Consider the following 20,463-nt stretch of genomic DNA (forward strand, 5'->3'; position numbering starts at 1 on the left):
GAACAGTTAGTTTTGTTTGCAGTCTCTTTGTAATAGTTACTTAGCCTGAAGCCTGTTATCCTCCTATGAAAAATATACAATTTCCAAATTTCTGGTGGTAAATGTGCTCTGCTACTGTTCCCTTTCTACTCATCCTAATCCTTTTTCTTGTTTTATTCAACCTCAATTGCACAGAATTGGGTTAATCACCATCTTTGATATGAACACATTCACATCCCTGGGCCACACATGCTGCCCTCATTCACTCATTCTTCATATCTAATATTGTAATATGCAACCATGAACAATAACTGTGACAATAACTTATCTACCCAAATAGCCCTCCCAGTCTCATCCTCCTGGTTCCCACTACTTGAGGTAACAACCATCCTGAATCCCACACTCAATATTCTACTGCTTTCCTTCCTATACATTATCATCTCATCTACATGTATTCCTAAAAACTATGGTTATGATTTTAGTTGCTTTTAAATTTCGAGAAAAGAGCACTATATGTAATATTTTTAGAATTTTTTCATTTTATATTGTTAAAACATCTATGCTGCAACTCTTTCATTATACTTTATTTTGACTGGCATATCTCCCACTGGGTGAATATACAACAGTTTACTCATCCACTCTCTTGCCCACAGACATCGGGGGTTTCCCAGGTTTCTGATGTTGTGTTCAGTGCTACCATAAATATTTCTGTACATATGTGCAAGAATTTCTTTTACATATATACTGGGAAGCAAAATGTTGGAAATGTGGTAAACTTTATGAGATAATGCCAGAACCATTTTCTAAGGTAGCTGTACCAATTTATTAGCAGGGTATGAGATGCTCCAGATCCCCATCCACCCTAGCACTTGATATTAACACACCTTTCAATTTTTCCAATTGAATGGGTATAAAATGGTACCTCACTGTGGCCCTGAGTTGTATTTCCCTCCAAATCACGAACGATATTGAACATATTGGGAATATTTCTTGGCCATATGTACTTCCTTGTCTGTATCTATAAAATACCCATTCATATCCTTTGTCCATTTTTCTAGTGGGCTATTCATGTCTTTCTCCTTGATTGGTTGGACTTCTTTGTATATTCTACTAATCCTTTCATCTTTTGTATGTCTAGTATACTGAACCCCATGTACCCATCACCCAATTTCAAAAATGATCAATTCATGGTCAGTCTTGTTTCATCTATACCCCTATTTCCCCTCCATTCCAACAAATTATATTGAAGCAAATAACAGGCATCGTATAATTTCAATAATGCTTGTTTAGATTTTAAAAACTCTTAATTTTAATATAGTCCAATTTGTCAATCTTTCTTTTATAGTAAATGTTTTTTGTGTCTGAAGAAATCTCCTTTGAAGACTAGAAGTCTAAAAAGAATACAACCTTAGGAAATCCTTTCCTATGACCAAGTTTAAAGTCTTAATGTTTTGTGGGTTTTTTTCTGGCATTTAAGACTTTGATCCTTCTGGAGTTTATTTATTTATTTATTTATTTTTTGGTATAGGGTATGAAGTAAGGATCTGTTTTCATCTTTTCTCCTAAGGATAACCATTTATTCTCTGCTCTATTTACTGAATAGTCCTTCCTTTTCCTACTGATCTGAAATATACCAAATTTCTAAACCTGTGTGTAGGCATGTGTTATGGTCTGAACTGTGTTCTCTCAAAATTCATATGTTGACACACTAACCCCCAACGTGACTGTAATTAGACATACAGCCTTTAAGGAGGTAAAATTAAATGAGGTCATAAGGGTGTGGCCCTAATCCAATAGGACTGGTGTCCTTATAAGAAGAAGAAAAGACACCAGGAGAGTACACGCACAGAGAAAAAGCCATGTGAGGACACAGCATGAAGGCAGTCATCTGCAACCCAAGGACACAGTCCTCGCCAGAAACCAACCCCGGCATTACCTCAATCTTGAACTTTCAGCCTCCACATCTGTGAGAAAATAAATTTCTAATGTTTAAGCCACTCAGTCTGTGGTGTTCTGTATGGCAGCCCTAACAGACTAATACAGCATGTTTCTGGGCTTTTTATTTTATTCCACCGGTCAATTACCTGTCCTAGTGCCAGTACCACATTAAATTTCTATAACTTCAGGGCTTCCCTGGTGGCGCAGTGGTTGAGAGTCCGCCTGCCAATGCAGGGGACGGGGGTTCGTGCCCCGGTCCGGGAGGATCCCACGTGCCGCAGAGCGGCTGGGCCTGTGGGCCATGGCCGCTAAGCCTGCGCATCTGGAGCCTGTGCTCCGCGACGGGAGGGGCCACAGCAGTGGGGGGCCCGCGTACCGCAAAAAAAAAAAAAAAAAAAAAATTTCTATAACTTCATAACAGGTCTTGATATATGGTAGGGCAAGTTCATTCTCCTTCCTCTAACCTTATACATATTTTTAAGGTCAAACTCAGAATTAACTTAGTCTACAACAGAGTATCACTGATCCCTCTTCTCTTTAAACCTTTTGCATTTGACTGGCACCACCACACTCAAGCCTCATTGAGTTTTAGATTGTTCCCCATACATGTTCTATGGGTAATGGTCTCATACCTAGTATAAGGATCAGTAAACGTGTTGGTCACACAGGAGATGCTCAATGAAACTGTTATTTTATGGTTCAGAATGAGAGCAGAAGTATTTCTACTGCAGCCACTAACAATGCCAGAGCTTCAGCTGGTAGGGAGCTGAGATTCCTGAATTCTTCCTACTTTTCACTGAAAAAGAATAGTGCAGAAGACCCAGCACTGGAGAAAGAGGATTAACTGTTTAACTATGAAAAACACTATAGAAGGGCTTCCCTGGTGGCGCAGTGGTTGGGAGTCCACCTGCCGATGCAGGGGACACGGGTTCGTGCCCCAGTCCAGGAAGATCCCACATGCCACGGAACAGCGGGGCCCATGAGCCATGGCCGCTGAACCTGCGCATCCGGAGCCTGTGCTCCGCAACGGGAGAGGCCACAACAGTGAGAGGCCTGCATACTGCAAAAAAAAACAAAAAAAACAACAACAAAAAAACACTATAGAAGTCAAATTTATCTTGAAAGAGGCTAGGAGCAGTCATTCCATCATTTACTCAAGACATAATTCCCTACTACATGCCAGACACCTGGCTAGATGCTAGGGAGACCAAGACAAATGAAAGGAAGTTCATAATCCAAAGGACCTGAAGTTTAGAGGGGGAGAGACGCGCCTAAAGAAATGACAGCAATTGTAGAATATGCACTAGACTGGATGTAGCACAAACAAGGGAGTAGTCAACTGGGAAAATCATAAGACTGATTGGTGTTCCTGTTCTACTGCCAGTTCCTACAAATGGCATTCTTTTATAAATAACTTCTCTTCTAAATGCTTACGCTCTCAAAGGGTAAAAGAGATCCTTAGAGAACAGAGGAAAGTTGCACACCATACTAGTTCTTCTCCATTTGCCACCCACTTCCAGAACCATTATCCAACCTTCTCTTGCCCTTCCCTGTGCTCCAGGAAGCTGACCTCTACAGACTGCATCACCCAAGATCCCTTACCTCTAGCTTCCAGATGGATGTGGCTAACAGAAGACACCAGCAGGAGATCAGAGAAGAGAGGAGAGGAGAGGAGAGTCAAGGTATTTACACTCATCCCCATCTCCCTGCCTGTTTCTGTCCTGGCTATAGCTGTTTCTACACTTACAGCTCCATGGCCAGAGCTTTCACTCACTAGGTCCCAGGAACAATGCTTCCTTCCTTCCTTGTTCCTTCTGACCTAGAGACAGTCAACAGTTTCCACAGTTGCTAGCTCCAGGGTACTTGGGGGTTCTCTGGATCCTGTCTTTACCTCTTTCAATCATTCCTTCACTAAATGCTCCTCAGTTAAACCTTTAGAATATGCCATCCTTTACCCGCCAGTTCTCTGACTGAAACCATGATTACCTGCAACTGCAAAATCCAATCTCTAGAAAATATCTGAGCAAAGCTTAAGTTTTCCAAGGGCCTGAAATCTGGACAACACTGTCACTGTCCAACACTGACTGAAGGACTACCTTGGACAGCACATTTTATCAAGAGTTAAATGTGCCAGTTTCAACTGGAGTAAAATTTGCATCTCTCTTGCACCTGGTTTGAGATCTGAAAAAGGGGGGCTCTTAAGAGCAGTTCTGGGTATTTCAGGAGTGAGTCACAGACTTTTTTTTAATAGGACGAATTAAGCACCTGACTGAGGGTTCTGAGAGTAGAGAATGGTCAGCTCACTGGTATCCCCAGCTAGGCTTTCTTCCCAGGATCACGCAATGCCTTTCTACCTGAGCCTGCGTTCCGCTTATTTGAGCAGCTAAAACACTGCTTCCTGTCATAATAACCATCCTGGAATATTGTAGATGTTTTGTTTAAAAAAAAAAAAAAAGGACTTTAACTACACTAGTTTCAAATCTATAATGGTTTTGATTCATGAAAGTAACGAGTAAAAGTGTGTCCTATGATTTTGAGTGGCATCATTCTGATTCCAGAAAAATCATTCATGATTTATTCAGGCTACAATGGAGAGTACTGGAAAGAAAACAACATTAGTTCCTTAAAGCAGAGTTGATCAAATACATCATATACACAAGTCTGTTTCAGTGAAAAAAATATTTTTATTGTATATTTCTCAGAAGTCTCCACTATTCTTTTTTTAATTAAAAAAAATTTTTTTTTGGCTGCATTGGGTCTTCGTTGCTGCACGCAGGCTTTCTCAAGTTGCGGCAAGCGGGGGCTACTCTTTGTCGCTGCGTGCGGGCTTCTCATTGTGGTGGCTTCTCTTGTTGCGGAGCACGGGCTCTAGGTGCGCGGGCTTCAGTAGTTGTGGCACACAGGCCCAGTAGTTGTGGCTCGTGGGCTCTAGAGTGCAGGCTCAGTAGTTGTGGCATACGGGCTTAGTTGCTCCACGGCATGTGGGATCTTCCTGGACCAGGGCTCGAATCCCTGCCCCCTGCATTGGCAGGCAGATTCTTAACCACCGGCGCCACCAGGGAAGTCCCTCCACTATTCTTTTTGTCTCCCCAGATATTCATTTATTGACCACGGATCGTCTTCCTAAGCATAACTTTTCAGTCTTCATTCTCAATGCCTTTCTGCTCACTCTGGGCTATAGTGTTTTCTTATGCATGAACCATTTGCTCGTATTTATTATTTGATTTCTACCACTGACTTCAATGCAACCTTCTCCTTCTGGCCTCTCTTCTTCCCTGTTCTCTTGATTCCCTTTTTTCTTTCCTTCATTCTCTCCCTTCCCTGAATTCATCATCAGATCATAGCATAAACCTCCCCTGCCCTCAATGTTAGTAGAGTGTCCTAAAACAGACAAATGTACTTTTGTTGCTACTCTAAGGACAGAGTTCCTCCCTTCAGATGTGGCATTCCCACTGGGACTTGGGGCGTTCAATTAGAAGCAAGTGAGGTTACCCAGGCAACCGCTCCAAATTGTCCTAGGATGCCTGGCAAGCATGTTTTACGCAGCCCGATATGAAGGTCACACTAGCCAACCCTGTGACAGTTAAAGGCTCAGTCTCTGTGCAGTCAGCCAAGGGCTCAGGGAGCATCCATCAAGATAATCTCATAACATTTGCATAATCGTAAAACTGTCAGGCTCCCAAAGCCACAAGGACCCACGCAAACAGACTATTTCGAAGAGCCAAAGATATTAGCTTAGAGAAGGAACACAATAGGTGAGTGTGCTAAAATCATGAAAAAGAACACTTTACAAACCAACCAGATGGAATCCAATCACTCAGCTGGTGAAAACACTTTACTCAGTTTCTCAAATGATTCAGGAAGAGTTCTACCCCGAGGCAAGGCAATAAATGGAAGGGCTTGGAAAAAGTCACTCTGTGTCCTTTTACTTTTCATAATTCCCTTAGATCAGAAGTGTTTAAAACATTATTCTCAAATAGCAAGACTCAACATTGAAAAACATGCTCATACCCACCAAATTAATGTTATACTTGACTAAGTCTCAATCAAAATTCCAATTTAGTAGGGAAAATACCTACAATGCAGAGAAGAAATCCATGTCCCTCACACATGAAGTGCTCTCACAAAACAGCAGCCAAGACAGGAATATTCCTATAGAAAAATGGGAAAAGCGAACTAGCCAATTGACCACAAAATTCAAATGGCCAATACAATACAGAGAAATGCTCAGTCTGAAAAACAAAGATGCAATTTAAAACAATGAGAAACCACCTTTCACGTAACAGATGAATAAGGAATCAGAATAAACTTTTGGGAAAGCACTCTAGTAACAAGTCTCCTAAGCCTTCAACATAGGCTCTGCTTTGATCTAATAAATTCTATACTTAAGAGTTTATCTTAAGTGTATAATCAGGCAAGTGCCCAATCATGTGTACAAAAATGTTGATCGCAGTATTGCTTATTATAGCAAAAATAAGGACACAACCAGCGCAGGCTTCACAGCCATTCTAAGTGATGATGTAAATATAGTCACCAATATGGAACAGTAGTTCAAATACTTTCTCTGGTTGCAGCAAGGGGTAAGGAAAGGGAGAGGTTTATAAAGTAGCATGTGTCCATTTTTTTAGAAAATAAGTAAATGATATATAGGAAAATAAATCCTAGGGAAGAAAATATGGGTATTTAACACCAAATGTTATCTGGGTATTTAACACCAAATCTGGAGAGTGGGATTATGAGTGATTTTTATTTCCTGGGGGAGGTTCTATCTTAATTTTTTTTTCTGGCATGAAAAATACTACCTCCCATAACATTTAGTTTGAAGTGTTAAAAAGAAATTGTAACTACCTTTCATGCATACCAAGACTGTTTTATTTTTTTCAGCAAATTTGCTTTAGGTCAGCATTATTAAACCTCTTCGTAAAATGTGAGTCTCTACGAATTAGAATATAGAAGGTCCTTAACCATCTATGGATTTTAGGTAGATGGATGGACAAGAGACTAAAATGACATCACCAGCATCAATTCCTAGAAGCCAAGATGGTACCTGGGAAAGCTGCAGCCTAGGGTTGCTCCCTGACATAACCACAGAATCAGAACTTCGTGGGGTTAGAAGGGAACATACTACAAACCATCACTGGTTACAGGCTCCATAAGGGTGATTTTCTTAGCAAATGTCTTCCTTCCTTCCCCTCCAATCCCAATGCACACCACAGAAAAACAGAAAAAAGCCAACATTGTAACAGAGAACGTGGGATCTGCAAGTGGGATCTAACAGAGGATTTTTCAACCAGGGCCCCGTGGAGGTTTACTCTAGTGGGGACAGTTTAAATGCTGTGCCTATGAGGGGTCACTTGACAGTATAGATCTGGGCTCAGGAAAGCAAAACCATTCATTTTCACCTGTTCTGCCAAGTAAAATTATCTCAAGTTTGCTACTTCATGCATCATCAATTGTGAGACCAGCTCCCTTCCACCCCCCAAAACATGGCTGGCTGACTGAATCAATCATCCTATGAGTATCACTCACTAATCAAAGCCACACCTTTGCAAACTCAACCCACGTCTCTGTAAGAATACACTGTACTTGACTGATAGACAGTATTAACTTTTATCCTTAAACTGAAGATCAGCTAATGTCATTACGGGGCTATTTAGAAGTTTATTACTTGGAAAAGGAGAGTGAAAATTTTATAACACACACACACACACACACACACACACACACACACACACACACACCAACAAACAGGTTTAGGACTAAACCATCTTAGAATTTACATTTCCAAGAAAGCACACTCATAGCTTCATCTACCCTTGCAGGGCAGATGCAGGGTGCATCCTTCAGTTTCACTCAATAATGACAGACTCATTTATTAACAGGCTATGTATTCAGTTTACAATGCATTCCTTCAAATAGTACTGTGTGCTTATTAGGTATTCCCTAGGGATGCTTCTACCCCACACTAAGATAGCTGACAATACTCCATGCCCACCCATATTGAACCGATGCCCCTCAAATTCTTTATTTTTATTTTTATTCAGGTTTATTTTTCTTTTTCTTTTCTCTCTTGTTTTCTTAGGCATTTGCTAAGTGGCAATCTCTCAGCTGTGCATAATCGGGACTTCCAGAGGCCTGTTTTGTGGTGGTTAGAATTTACAGTCAATGTGAATAGTCTAGTTGAAATAGCCAAGCCCCAGAATGGAGGGGAGACAAAAAGGTTCTTTACCACAGGGATTCCTTGCCCTGCCTGGGCTGAAGAGTCAATTACCGCTGATCTAAACCCATAAGGGAGCCAGCATTCTGGGGCAGAACCTGGCTTAATGGATACAGTCCAGTTATCCCACAAGAGCAATTTTTTTTTTCAGATGCTTTCACTGCTCAGCCACACACTAGCAACTTCCTGTAACTGCATTGTCCCATGGAGTGTCTCAGCAGCATGCAAAAATCCAAAATCAACAGGAAAATCCCACCTCAGGAGATAATCCTACTGTCAGCAAAAGAAGCAGAACCACAAGCGACAGTAAGGCTATGTGTACAACTCAACTGATGATGCTTCTGCAGCATCACATTTTACTTCTAAAAAAATATGTTTTAATTTCTTCATTTTTCTCTATAAAATAGAACAAGAATATGAAATATATTTTATAAACAAAGGTATCAAATTCCAGTTAGAAGTTTGCTCATTTTTCAACTTAAATACTTCCCATTAATCCAAGATAGTCAATTAGCACAACAGAACTTCGTTTCTTGGCCAAGTCTTGGCCAAGCCTGTTCATCCGAGCTTTCGGTTATGTGTACACCCAGATTTCATCGGCACACGGCAGTCATTCTATTGGAGCTGCGTGGGAGCAGTGTCCCCATGATCAGCTCGTAGACCATATCGCGTGACTTCATCCTCTGCCAATATCTCTGTCCCCTTTCCTAGGCACTCAAAATCTGAAAACTTTCAGAATTAACTATATTCCCACATTTCTGAAATCTTCATAATACTAGTTAGGAGAATGTCCTGCATTTGCGCCTTGAAATAGCATTGCTCAGATGGCACTAGGGTGATGGTGGAGGTAGTTATTTAAATCCATCCATCCTGCTAGGATTTATTGTTCACAGTTCGGCATATTGAAGATGACATGTCACAAGGTCACTAATTGCTCCTGACATGTGAGGTTTACCACTGGAACCTCTGAATATGAAATGGGTCTTGGATTTAATAGTGCATAATTAGTTCCTGTTCCACTCCAAACGGAGAATCTTGCGGAAAGGGGTCCGATGGGATGGCTTTCAGCAGCAACATGTGCTCATTATAGATAACGACTCACTAAGAACCAGCCATTCAGATGCTGACATAAAACTCAGCTTTCCCTCCCCCCACTACTAGTGTAATAAGCAATACAAGACTCATTATCTGTGGCTCCCTACTGATACTCATCTAAATGTCACCCTTGGACCCTAAGGCACTATCTGTAGAATCTAATTGTTAATGGAACTAACACCCATGGGCTTTATAGTAGGACTGAAACACCACAAGTTTAGAAATTCACCTTGGATTTTGAAACTTGGCTTTGCCACTTACCATTTTTGATTTTAGGTAAATTGTTCAACTTCTGTGCTTCAATTTCCTATTCTGTAATATGGAGATTAAAAACACCTGCTCCAAAACACTGTGAGGATTCAATGTGACTATGGATTCAGGCCATGTATTCCTTGCAAGAAGACCACTGAAATGATGCTGTGCTCTTTTCAGTACATCACATCAGGAGGCACAGGATGTCGGATCACCCCAACACTGACGGTGTTAACCTTGACCACCTGGACAACTATGTGTCTGCCAGTCTTCACCATTTCCTTCTTTGTAATTAATGAGTATTTTGTGGAAAATACTATGAGACTATGCCAATATCTGTTCTTCATCAAACCTCCACCCATCCATTGACAATTCCTGCCTTCATCAATCATCACTGTGATGTTTTTTGCCAAATGATGATTTTCCTGTTTTCTACCCATCTACATATATTGGTTGGCATTCTCCTGTAAGTAAGAGCTTACCCTCCCCCATTCCCATTCATTTACTGATCAATATAGATTCATTAAATCTTATTTCAGTTCATGGTTTATATTACCACATTATTTATTTTAATGCTCCAATTTTTCCAGATTTGATCCGTGACAGCCCCTTGCACTTGCCTTTTTGGAAAGCAGATTTAGTGAATACAATTTCACATACCCAGAGGTATGTTCAGTGCCAGAAAAAACTCTGCTTTTTCAATTTGATTTGGGAGGTGTAAGACAACACAGAAATCATTCATGACTGTTAGCTTTTTTTTCTTTTCCAATATCTACTAGCTGACATTCATCTTTAATTATAGGGTTTCCCTGGTGGCGCAGTGGTTGAGAGTCCGCCTGCCAATGCAGGGGACACGGCTTCGTGCCCCGGTCTGGGAGGATCCCACATGCCGCGGAGCGGCTGGGCCCGTGAGCCATGGCCGCTGAGCCTGTGCATCTGGAGCCTGTGCTCCGCAACCGGAGAGGCCACAACAGTGAGAAGCCCACGTACCGCAAAAAAAAAAAAAAAAAAATTATAAGCAGACCTCTTAGAATCCACTGTCAGGTAACTTTCAAAATGGAGTACCTATATTATCCTCTATAAAAAGACAGAAGACCTAAAAAAGAATCTTAGACACCAAGCATCTTCTTCAAACATCTTCCTTTGTTCAGGACACTCCTTAGGTGATCTCATACAGGCTAGAAGTCACACTGGCATCTCAACTGACATGAGATAATGGGTGTAACTCACCAGACCTAGTACAGAAGCTCAGTCGGTGGCAGGTGTTACCTTTCATCTTTTTACCTGCCTCAGCACTAAATATCCATTCCTCCTCTGGTACCATCCACCCCCATTACTCATCTTGTCATAGCCCCCATCTTTAGAGCAATAAACCTCAACGTCACCTTCAAATCTTCTCTCTCCCTCACTCAGTTGATAAACACTGCTAGTGCTAGAATCTAGCTTCTAGCTTAGACTCCTGCCCTTAACATTCTCTCCTTCCCTCACTTCCACACCAGATTCCTCTTCCTAAATAATATGAACGTGCCCCTCCTCAACAGAGAGGATCCAGCCAAATAAAGATGGATCCCCAAGCTTGGCACTCAGGGCACTTCACGCTCTGGCACCAAACCACATCTACATAGCATTCCATACTGCAACCCCACTGAACTCCAGGCCTGCCATTATCTGATTACCTATTTGTCTACTTAAATCCACTACAAGGCTTCCAAATATAAGGCGGTATTCTGCCTCTTCTTGTATCTCCACTGCCCAGCTCTGTGCTCAGTAAATGTTGGCTGTGTTAATAAATAAAAAGTCACCTGAGAAGACACAGTTGTCCACCTGTTAGAAGCACTACACACAAAAGGGCCAATTTTCCTAGAATTTTATTATTGATTCACACTTGAGGTAGTAACAAATTTGTTTTGCATAGTAGAGTAATGAGGTTATTTGGAATACTTCAGCAGAACAGGTAAAAATCTCTTTAAAATAGGCATTATTTCCATAGCAAATAGGAAGCCCACTGAATAAATATTTAATTACCATTCTCCATCCCAGAAGTGTCAAGTTTGGTGGGGTTTTTTGTTTTTTAAGTTAATTATGTTTTTAAACTGGTGCTTTGCATCAAAGTTTTCTTTGATGGTCAACTTTATGTGTCAAGTTGGCTACAGGCTACAGTTTCCAGTTATTCAATTTAATCTAGGTGCATTGCTCTGAAGGTATTTTGTAGATGTAATTGAAGTCCATAATCGGTTGACGTTAAGTATGGAAGATATCCTAAATGATCTGGGTGGTCCTGCTTCAATCACTTGAAAGGCCTGAAGAGTGGAGCTGGGGCTTCCCTGAAGAAGAAATTCTGCTTGTGAACAGCAGCCTTCCTGTGCCCCATGCCCAAGAATTCCAGCCTGCCCTTCCTGACCTCCTGCCTTACGGATGTCGCACTTGTCTAGCTGGCCCCTTCAATCACGAGAAGGCGGATTCCTGCAATAAATCTCTTCTCTCCTACTGGTTCTGTTTCTCTGGTAGAACCCTGACAGATACAATCTACTTCTAGAATAGAGGGCGACAGAGTGCAACAGCTGAACAGTTAACAAGATCTAAATAAGGCTTTCACAGTATTGCTTCATTATGGAGTGGGAAGTGTTCAAGTCCTAGAACATCAGATACCCCATATTCAAACCTAAGTGCAAATACACATAACATATGCCACGGCTTCTGTCCAACCGTATTCATTATACATTCATTTGACAAATATTTGTAATGAGAGGCACTGGGGAGTGAATGGTGAGCCAGACAGGCATGGTCCCTGCTCTCAGGGAGTTTACAGGCTAGTAGGAGAATCAGGCATCAAAACAGTAATTATACAAATGCTCATTCAATTATAATTATGATGAGTGCTAGGAAGTACAGGATACTGTTGGCATATTTACTAGCGGAATCTAATCAGTTGGGGAGGGCTTTTGGAAATGTTGCTGAGGAATGACACTGCAGCTAAGACTAGAAGGGTAGGTAGGCAGTAGCCAGGCAGAGCATAAGAGGAAGTGCATCCCAGGTCCAGGGAACTATCTGCCCAGGGAACTATCTGTACAAAGGCCTTGTGCAGGGAAGGACCTAGATGATTTCAAGCACCTGAAAGATGGCCAGTGAGTCTGAGCTGTCGTGAATTAGGGATAAGAGCATACAAGATCAAATGGCCTGAGGGCTTGCCTGGTGGCGCAGTGGTTGAGAGTCCGCCTGCCGATGAGTCCGCAGAACCTGATGAGGTCAAATAGGGAAGGAGTACAGGGAGGGAAGAAGACCTAAGACAGGGCCCTGGGAGCACAGACATTTTAAGTGGGTGGAAGAAAATCCTGAAGAGGAGCAGTCAAGAAGACCCACGTTCACAGAGTGCACATTCACTTACACAAGAAACTTTTCCAGGAGCCATTTTAGTTCAGCCTCCACATTCAAAAAGGTGTACATTGGGCTTCCCTGGTGGCGCAGTGGTTGAGAGTCCGCCTGCCGATGCAGGGGACACAGGTTCGTGCCCCGGTCCGGGAAGATCCCACATGCCGCGGAGCGGCTGGGCCCGTGAGCCATGGCCGCTGAGCCTGTGCGTCCGGAGCCTGTGCTCCGCAACGGGAGAAGCCACAGCAGTGAGAGGCCTGCGTACCGCCAAAAAAAAAAAGGTGTACATTTTTCACTGAAGAGGAAATAGTAACCAAGGGAGGAGATATGGGGATATATGTATATGTATAGCTGACTCACTTTGTTATAAAGCAGAAACTAACACACCATTGTAAAGCAATTATACTCCAATAAAGATGTTAAAATAATAATAATAAAATAAAATTTTTTTAAAAAATGGTAACAACTTAGGGAAAACCTAATTTGAACGGACATGAATAATTTCCAGCTAAGATGTTTTCTACAATGGATATCACCTCACTGATTACTGTTTGCAAGAGTTATTCAGTCTTTGGGTCAAACTGTACTTTCCGAAGTCACTTCTTATTAACACTAATGACTTGGTCCTTTATGTATACTTAGTTGAGGCAATTAATTGCAAGGCTCACATTAGAACACATTGCTTTAATCTTTTGAAAATCACTATGGGCCACATAATTCTAAGAGTGCCTCACGTGAAAGAAAACATTGAACCAATAGGAAGTACTAATTTTATAAGGCTCTAAGAAGAGTGCCCCAGCCCCCAAAAGAATCACACAAATTAGTGCAGGCTCAGTGACTAAAAGAACTTAGGCTCCAGGAAAGGACGCATTTAAATTAAAATTGCACTTTCTCAGACTAGGAATCCTCCCCATTAGTACAATACAAGATATGTCAGAGAAAGCTCTACAGTGTGTTGAGGTTCAGAGGGCAATCTGTAAGGTGCCTTATTGTGGCTTAGAAAAACAGGCCCAGTGGGGAGGCCCACAGATCCAGCAGTTACAACAGCAGGATGCACAGCGGGAGCTTAATGAATATTTGATGATGACATTTTTCCTCCTTTGCATGCTGTTACAAGGCAGCCCCCATCTTAGCAATGGGAACTTGTGCCGAGTCTACTACCCATTTTTCCTTAAAAACCCATTTTTCCTTAAAAGTTGTGTTATAAATGGTGGAGCCCAGGCCATATGCTAAACCATAAGAGTTTAACTAAAAAAAAAAAAAAAAAAAAGAGTTTAACTAGAGCTGCTGACCACCATTTATAACAAGGCTTTTGTGAATTAAATACATTGGGCACAACTTAGTATTCCAAAGGTGTATCTTTCCTCATCAGCAGTCCCAGAGTGGCCAAAGATGCCACTCCCACTAGCAGCAGGAAAAGGACTCACCTGGCTCCAGGCTGGGAATGTGGGCAGAGGGGTAATGATGGGGCGGCAGTTGGGAGTCGGGGCCAGTGGCTACCACGTGACAGATCCAAACCCCAAGATAAGGATGTGGGGGACACATCAGAGGGGGGTAGAGCAAAGACTCAGCCCTAGCAGGGCTGTAGGGATAGAGAAGGGTTAGGGATTCCCTACCAAAGATGACGAGAGGCCGTGGTCAGAAGTAAGCAGCAAGCGCTGGAAGCAACCATGTTCTGGCAGGAGCCCTGAGGGAAAAGGTGGTTCTGAGGCCAGCAACAACCTGAGAGGCAAGGTCAGATATCAGTCGAAGACTGCGAGCCCTTGGCCCTTCAGGACATACTATTATCCAAAGTCTCTGGAACCACATCAAAAGCCATGCAGCTACTCCCCTATTTGTACACAGACAGGTTCTCTGCCTGAACTTCCCAGGATTTTCCAGGTGGCTCAGGACCTCCCTGGCTTTATCTCGGGGGCTATCCATGTAGTCACCCCATCTGGACTTGGCAGCTTGGCTTCAGATGACCACCTTCACCCCAGTCCTTGTCTGGGCCTCTGCTCCATCCCAGGAGAGAGTGGTCATTTATATGTCCAGCGTACAAGACTACATTAGTCTTCCAAAATTGATATCCAAACCTGAAAAGCCATCAAGGCACAATATTCAAAGGATGGCCATCAAATAGGTTGAATCATCTAATGGTAAAGTATCTGGTCTATCCTAATTGCAGAGGAAGATGAATTTTAGAGTCTTTGTTGACTTAAAAACAATTTTAATGTAGCTACAGCTTTTATGTTTAATATAGTCTTATTTTTTTCAGAATATATAGCAATAATATGAACAAAAGAGGAAAAGACATTTTCTTAAAAAGCCTTTTAAGTTACTTAGTAGGTAAGAAAAATGGCAGCCAGGCCTGTAGCCTTCAGGGAGACGCTTGGGAGATTGTTCTCTGTGAAATCTTTCCTAACCAATGGGAAAAAAACCTAAAGATATTGTTGTGGCAATGAGGGTGGACCTCCTCATGGAACTGGCTCTGTCTGTGAAGTCCTCAGCTTAGAAGCCCCCTTGCGTGCTGGGAGCTTCCCAATCAGCTCCCTGGTGCCTCACTCTTAAATAGAAGTAAACAATCAAGGATCACCAGATATCTAAGGAAAAGCTCTAACATGAAAGACAGACCAAAACAAGCAAACATAAGGGAAGCAACATGGAGGAAACAGAGGTTATACAGGAAACAGAAAACATTAATATCCTTAAAGGAGTAGGAGAAGACACTGTATCCATAAAACAAGAAAGAAATGTTTAAAAAGAAAGGAAATTCAGACATGAAAAAATCAAGAGAAGGGCTGGAAAATAAGGCTTAAGGAAATTTCTCAGAAAGTAGGGGAAGAAGATTAAAAATGAAGAAATACAAGAAGAGATAAGAAAATTAGAGAACTAGTGAATCCTGGAAGTCTAATATTCAAATAAGAAGATTCCAGAAAAAAGAATACAGTAAGAGGAGAAAATCATCAACAAAACTAAAGATGTTTCAGATCTTAAGGACCTGAATTTTCCAGACTGAACTGGCCCAAGTTCCTAGAAAAATTTGGATTTAAAAAGAGAAAATAATATTAACTACCAGACAGGCCAAACCTGACCCACTGCCACTGTTTTGTAACAGAGTTTTTCTGGAACACTGCCACATCCATTCATTTACATGTTACCTATGGCTGCTTCACTACTATAACAGCAGAGTTGAGTGGCTTCAACAGAGACATTATGGCCTGCAAAGCCTAAAGTAATTACCATCCAGCTCTTTATATAAGAAGCTTGCCAAACCCTGACATACAATTAAGGGTATAGACACTGAGTTCAAATCCTGTAATACACTACTAACTGTGTGACCACGAGCAAGTTACTTAACTTCTCAGTACCTCAGTTTCTTTACAGATGAGTCTGTAAGGAGATCATTATTGATCTCCTAGAGTTATTATGAATTTTTAAATGTAAATAAATAAATAAAAGAAAGTACAATACATGTAAAGTTAATCAATAATATAAAAAGTGCTTAGAACGAAGCCCGCACATTTTTTAAAGAGTGTGGTAAAAACAAAAAGGTTTAAGACCAAATGGTGAGCAATAATAGTGAAAGTATTCTATTGGACAATGCTTCATTTCTAATAAAACCTTACTAATCATCACTTTGGTATACAAGTTCTCCAAAATCAATCTCCACAATTTGGTTAATATTTGTTAATCATCAAATAGCTGAGAAGGAAAAACATTTTCTCAATATTAGCTGAAAGTCACTACCTCTTAGACTTTCTCAAACCATTTACTACTTAGCTTTAGAAAGGCCTCTGAACGTTTGATATTTTCCTCAAGATTCTTTCACAATACTCATTCCACCTCCATCTCTCCCCCTCCTCACACACCCAGGAGCTGGAACTCCAGCCCAACACACCCGGGGTTCTTACAGGTGACTTTCCCTGCATGCTCATGGCATCCAGATGTTCACTAATGTACCTCTGCAGGCATCTCCTGATGGCAGGTGTACTCACAGCTGGAAAAACCAACTGTGGTAGGCTGAAAAATGACCCCCCAAAGATATATTCACTTCCTAATCCCCAGAACTTGTGAATATTACCTTTATTATGGCCAAGGAAAAACTATTGCCTTATATGGCAAAAATATATAAATATAGATGATTAAGTTAAGGATATTAAGAAGAAGTGCTTATCCTGGATTATCTAGGTGGGCCCTAAATGCAATTACGTGTATCCTTATAAGAGAGCGGCTGAGGGAGTTTTGAAACAAACAGAAAAGACAGACAGAGAAGAGAGGGCAATGTAGAGATGAAATAGAGATTTGGAGAGATGAGGCCACAAGCCAAGGAACACCAAAAAATGCTGGCAGACTGGAAGCTGGAAGAGACAAGGAATGGATTCTCCCCTGGGGCCTCTGGAGGAGCAGTTGCCCTACTGACCGCATGATTTCAGCCCAGACTGCTGGTCTTCAGAACTATAAGAGAATAAATTTGTGTTGTTTTCAGCCACCAAGTTTGTGGTAATTTGTTATAGCAGCCATGGGAAACTAATATACCACCTCACTACACCCACACACACAGAGGCACTCACTCAGCACCACCTTTTTAAGCAGGGACCCACCAGTTAGAAGACTTTCTCATTTAAAAAACCCAATTCTTACAAAGGAGAGTTGGTAAAGAGTTTACTAAAGCCTTTGATAACTGAATTAAATCCTTCTGAGAGTGATTCAACATGAATCAAAATTTCTAACTCTCTCCTCACCTTGAAAACCAGAGGAGAAATAATAATATCACTAAGTATATAGGTTATACTACTGTGGCCTCATGGTTTTGTGTTCTGACTTTGTGTCCCATTGGTCTACTGTAAAACTGTTAAGCAGTGACACTGACTTTCACATGCAGCTGTGGACTCAGTCTCCTTGCTACGTCTTACTTGGTAATCCCTGACCACAAAATATTACATAATCTGTGAGTTCTCACATTCCTTTGTGTTGACATAATGTGCAATAGCCTTTTAACCCAAACAAGAATCCAAGAATCCTATTTCGTCTCATTCTACCTATTGGAAAACTCTTTAATTCTTCATACAAGACAAAAAATAGATGCTAACTTTCTTAAAATAGCCAATAAGATAAACCCTAATCACATGGCCTTCATATATTACATTGTGGAAAAATTAGATGCATAATCTGATTAACCAGCATACTGAACAGGCTTGAATAGTTGAAGGTTATATACTGACTCAGGTGTGACTAGTTTTAACAGTTTGAAATGTAACCTTAAAAGATGGCAGAATTAATACTTCTCTGCCCAGCCTTGATACTTCCATAGTCAAGAGCCAAATGCTTCTCAAGTGTGACAAATGATCATTCTAATTAAAACTGGTCAAACACTTAGCTGTGCTGCTTAGTGGTATAATGCCCTTAAGAGGATTAGACAAATAATTCTGGAAATATACAAAGCCATGGTGTTTGCTAATGAATTTCTGATAGAAAGAATACAACATTTTAGTGTTTCAATAAATGAGTACATGGAACTTCTCATTTGTCCAAGTGACTGACCTAAAAAGGATTTGGATATATGAACTGAAAATATCTTCTACTCTATTGCTTGCTTTTTTGCTCTCTGTCAGTGTTTTTGATGAAAAGAACTTTAATACAGTGTTTTCTTTATGGTGAGTATTCTTTACATCTTGTTTAAAAAATCTTTGCTTACTTTTTCTAGAATATTTTTGTTTTACCTTTCTCAGGTCTATAATCTATCTGGAACTATTATTAGAGGTCCAGGATTAACTAGAAGATCAGGTAAAATTCTGGGGACCTTCCTTCTCCCACCTCACTGTCACTGTCATCATCCAGGACTAAGTACATGCTCCCTTATTTCTTTAAGGCCATTACAGCCATTGTGAACACAATGGAGACCTTAAGGCCTCTGCAACTTTTCTTCTTCCCATACATCAGCCTTCATCTTTGACTCCCTCCTTTCCTGATCTAGTTAATCATAAGCTGTCCCTTCCACCTCTCCCTTTCTAGCACTCTCAACTCCCCACTCACTCAGCACAAATCTCAATCTTGGCAAGAAGAAAGTACTATGGACCAACTGGTTCTGAAGGTCCAAGGATCTGGGTTTGAAATAGGATTATACAATTTATAAGCTGCAGGACTTCAGCACTCACTTGACAATCCTACTTCCCCTTCTAATATTGAGAAGGGCTGGGGCTGAGGTTAGGGTAGAGAAGGATTATCAATAACAATACCTTTTGGACCTATTGTAGGGGTGAGAAATAATGTATGTCAAGACCTTGGCACAGAATAGGCACTTAACAAACAAACAAACAGTATCTAAAAAAGAACAATAAATAATAAATCAATAAAACCACTAGCCAACTCACTCAGTTGCTTCGAACACTGCTGAAGAAACTCTTACCACCTCAGCTAGGCTTTCCTATTCACCACATTGACCATGTAAACTTCTACCACAACCCCTGAAGTTCTCTATTTTACTCCTTTGTCAGTCTCCTCACTTTCAACAGATCCCAGGAAAACTTCCACTCCTAGCCAAGATAAAATAACAAGGACAGGATTTACCTTCCTATCTGAAACAACCATAAAGTGGACAAACACAGGAAGAAACAGTTTTCAAGACATTATCAGACAACAAAAATAGTGATCTGAAAGATGAGAAAGTGAGGTGAGTCCCCAAGTTGTACCAGCCTATGCCTTGAGAGTTTCCAGCTGTGGCAAAGGGAGGGGAATCCAGGAAGGGATCAGCAGACTTACTGAGTTGAGGGTCTGAGAAGACCAAGGCAGCTACAGTTCGAAGGAAAGGACAGAGCTTCACAGAGTGAGAATTCTGGAGATGTGCAGAGAGTCCCCCTCAAGAATGCAGTTGATTCCTTCTCACAGCTGTAAGGAAACTAAGGTAGCTGGAGAAAGAACCAGCAGAAAGGCTCAGAGGTTACAGCGTAGTGCCTGAAGTCATGCAGAATCAAAAACAGTATCTGGTCCCATCTCCCAGACTGGAAAACCTCATGATTCAGAGGACACTGGACAGAGTAAACACAAGTGTCTTGTCCAGTCCTGTGGAATACTTAGCCCTAAATTAAGCACTGTTTTAGTCCCATCTAAAAAACCTTAAAGCAAGACCTGAAAGAATCAAACTATTTCCAAGTAAATTAACTGCATTACAGAGTAAAGTTCAAGAATATTTACAGAAATTCAAAAATATCCAGTACCCAACAAGGTAAAATTCACAATATTTGGCATCCAATAAAAAATTACCAGGTACACAAAGAAGCAGGAAAATATGACTCATAACGAGGAGAGAAATCAATCAATCCCCTCAACTCAGAGCTGATTCAAATATTAGAATTAGCAGACAAGGACTTTAAAACAGTTATAATAACTGTATGCTCAAAAAGTTAAATAGAGAGACGGAAGACATTTCATCTCCACTTCTAGAGACGAAAACAACAAAATCTGAGATGAAAAATACACTGGATGGGATTAATGTTTTAGACACTGCCAAAGAAAAGATTACTAAATGTGAAGACATAGCAGTAGTAACTATCCAAAGTAAGATAGCAAGAAAAGAGAAATTTTTTAATTGAACAGAGTATCAGTAAGACAACTACAAATGGTCTAATATACAG

At 41.0% G+C, this 20,463-nt stretch overlaps 1 protein-coding gene across 9 annotated transcripts in view; it reads right to left on the bottom strand.

Moving 5' to 3' along the window:
- Positions 1-20,463, bottom strand: part of OSBPL6 (oxysterol binding protein like 6) — a 208,023-nt gene that overhangs the window by 167,728 nt on the left and 19,832 nt on the right. The window contains exon 1 of one of the 9 annotated variants that reach the window (XM_060302210.2): positions 5,997-6,011. The exons of the other annotated variants lie outside the window; for them this stretch is intronic. The gene's annotated coding sequence lies outside the window, so the exon portion shown is untranslated. Of the gene's footprint in view, positions 1-5,996; positions 6,012-20,463 lie in introns of those variants that run through there. 9 annotated transcript variants of the gene reach the window in all.

Source organism: Globicephala melas, chromosome 7, assembly GCF_963455315.2.
Source record: "Globicephala melas chromosome 7, mGloMel1.2, whole genome shotgun sequence".
NCBI classification, from domain to species: Eukaryota; Metazoa; Chordata; class Mammalia; order Artiodactyla; family Delphinidae; genus Globicephala; species Globicephala melas.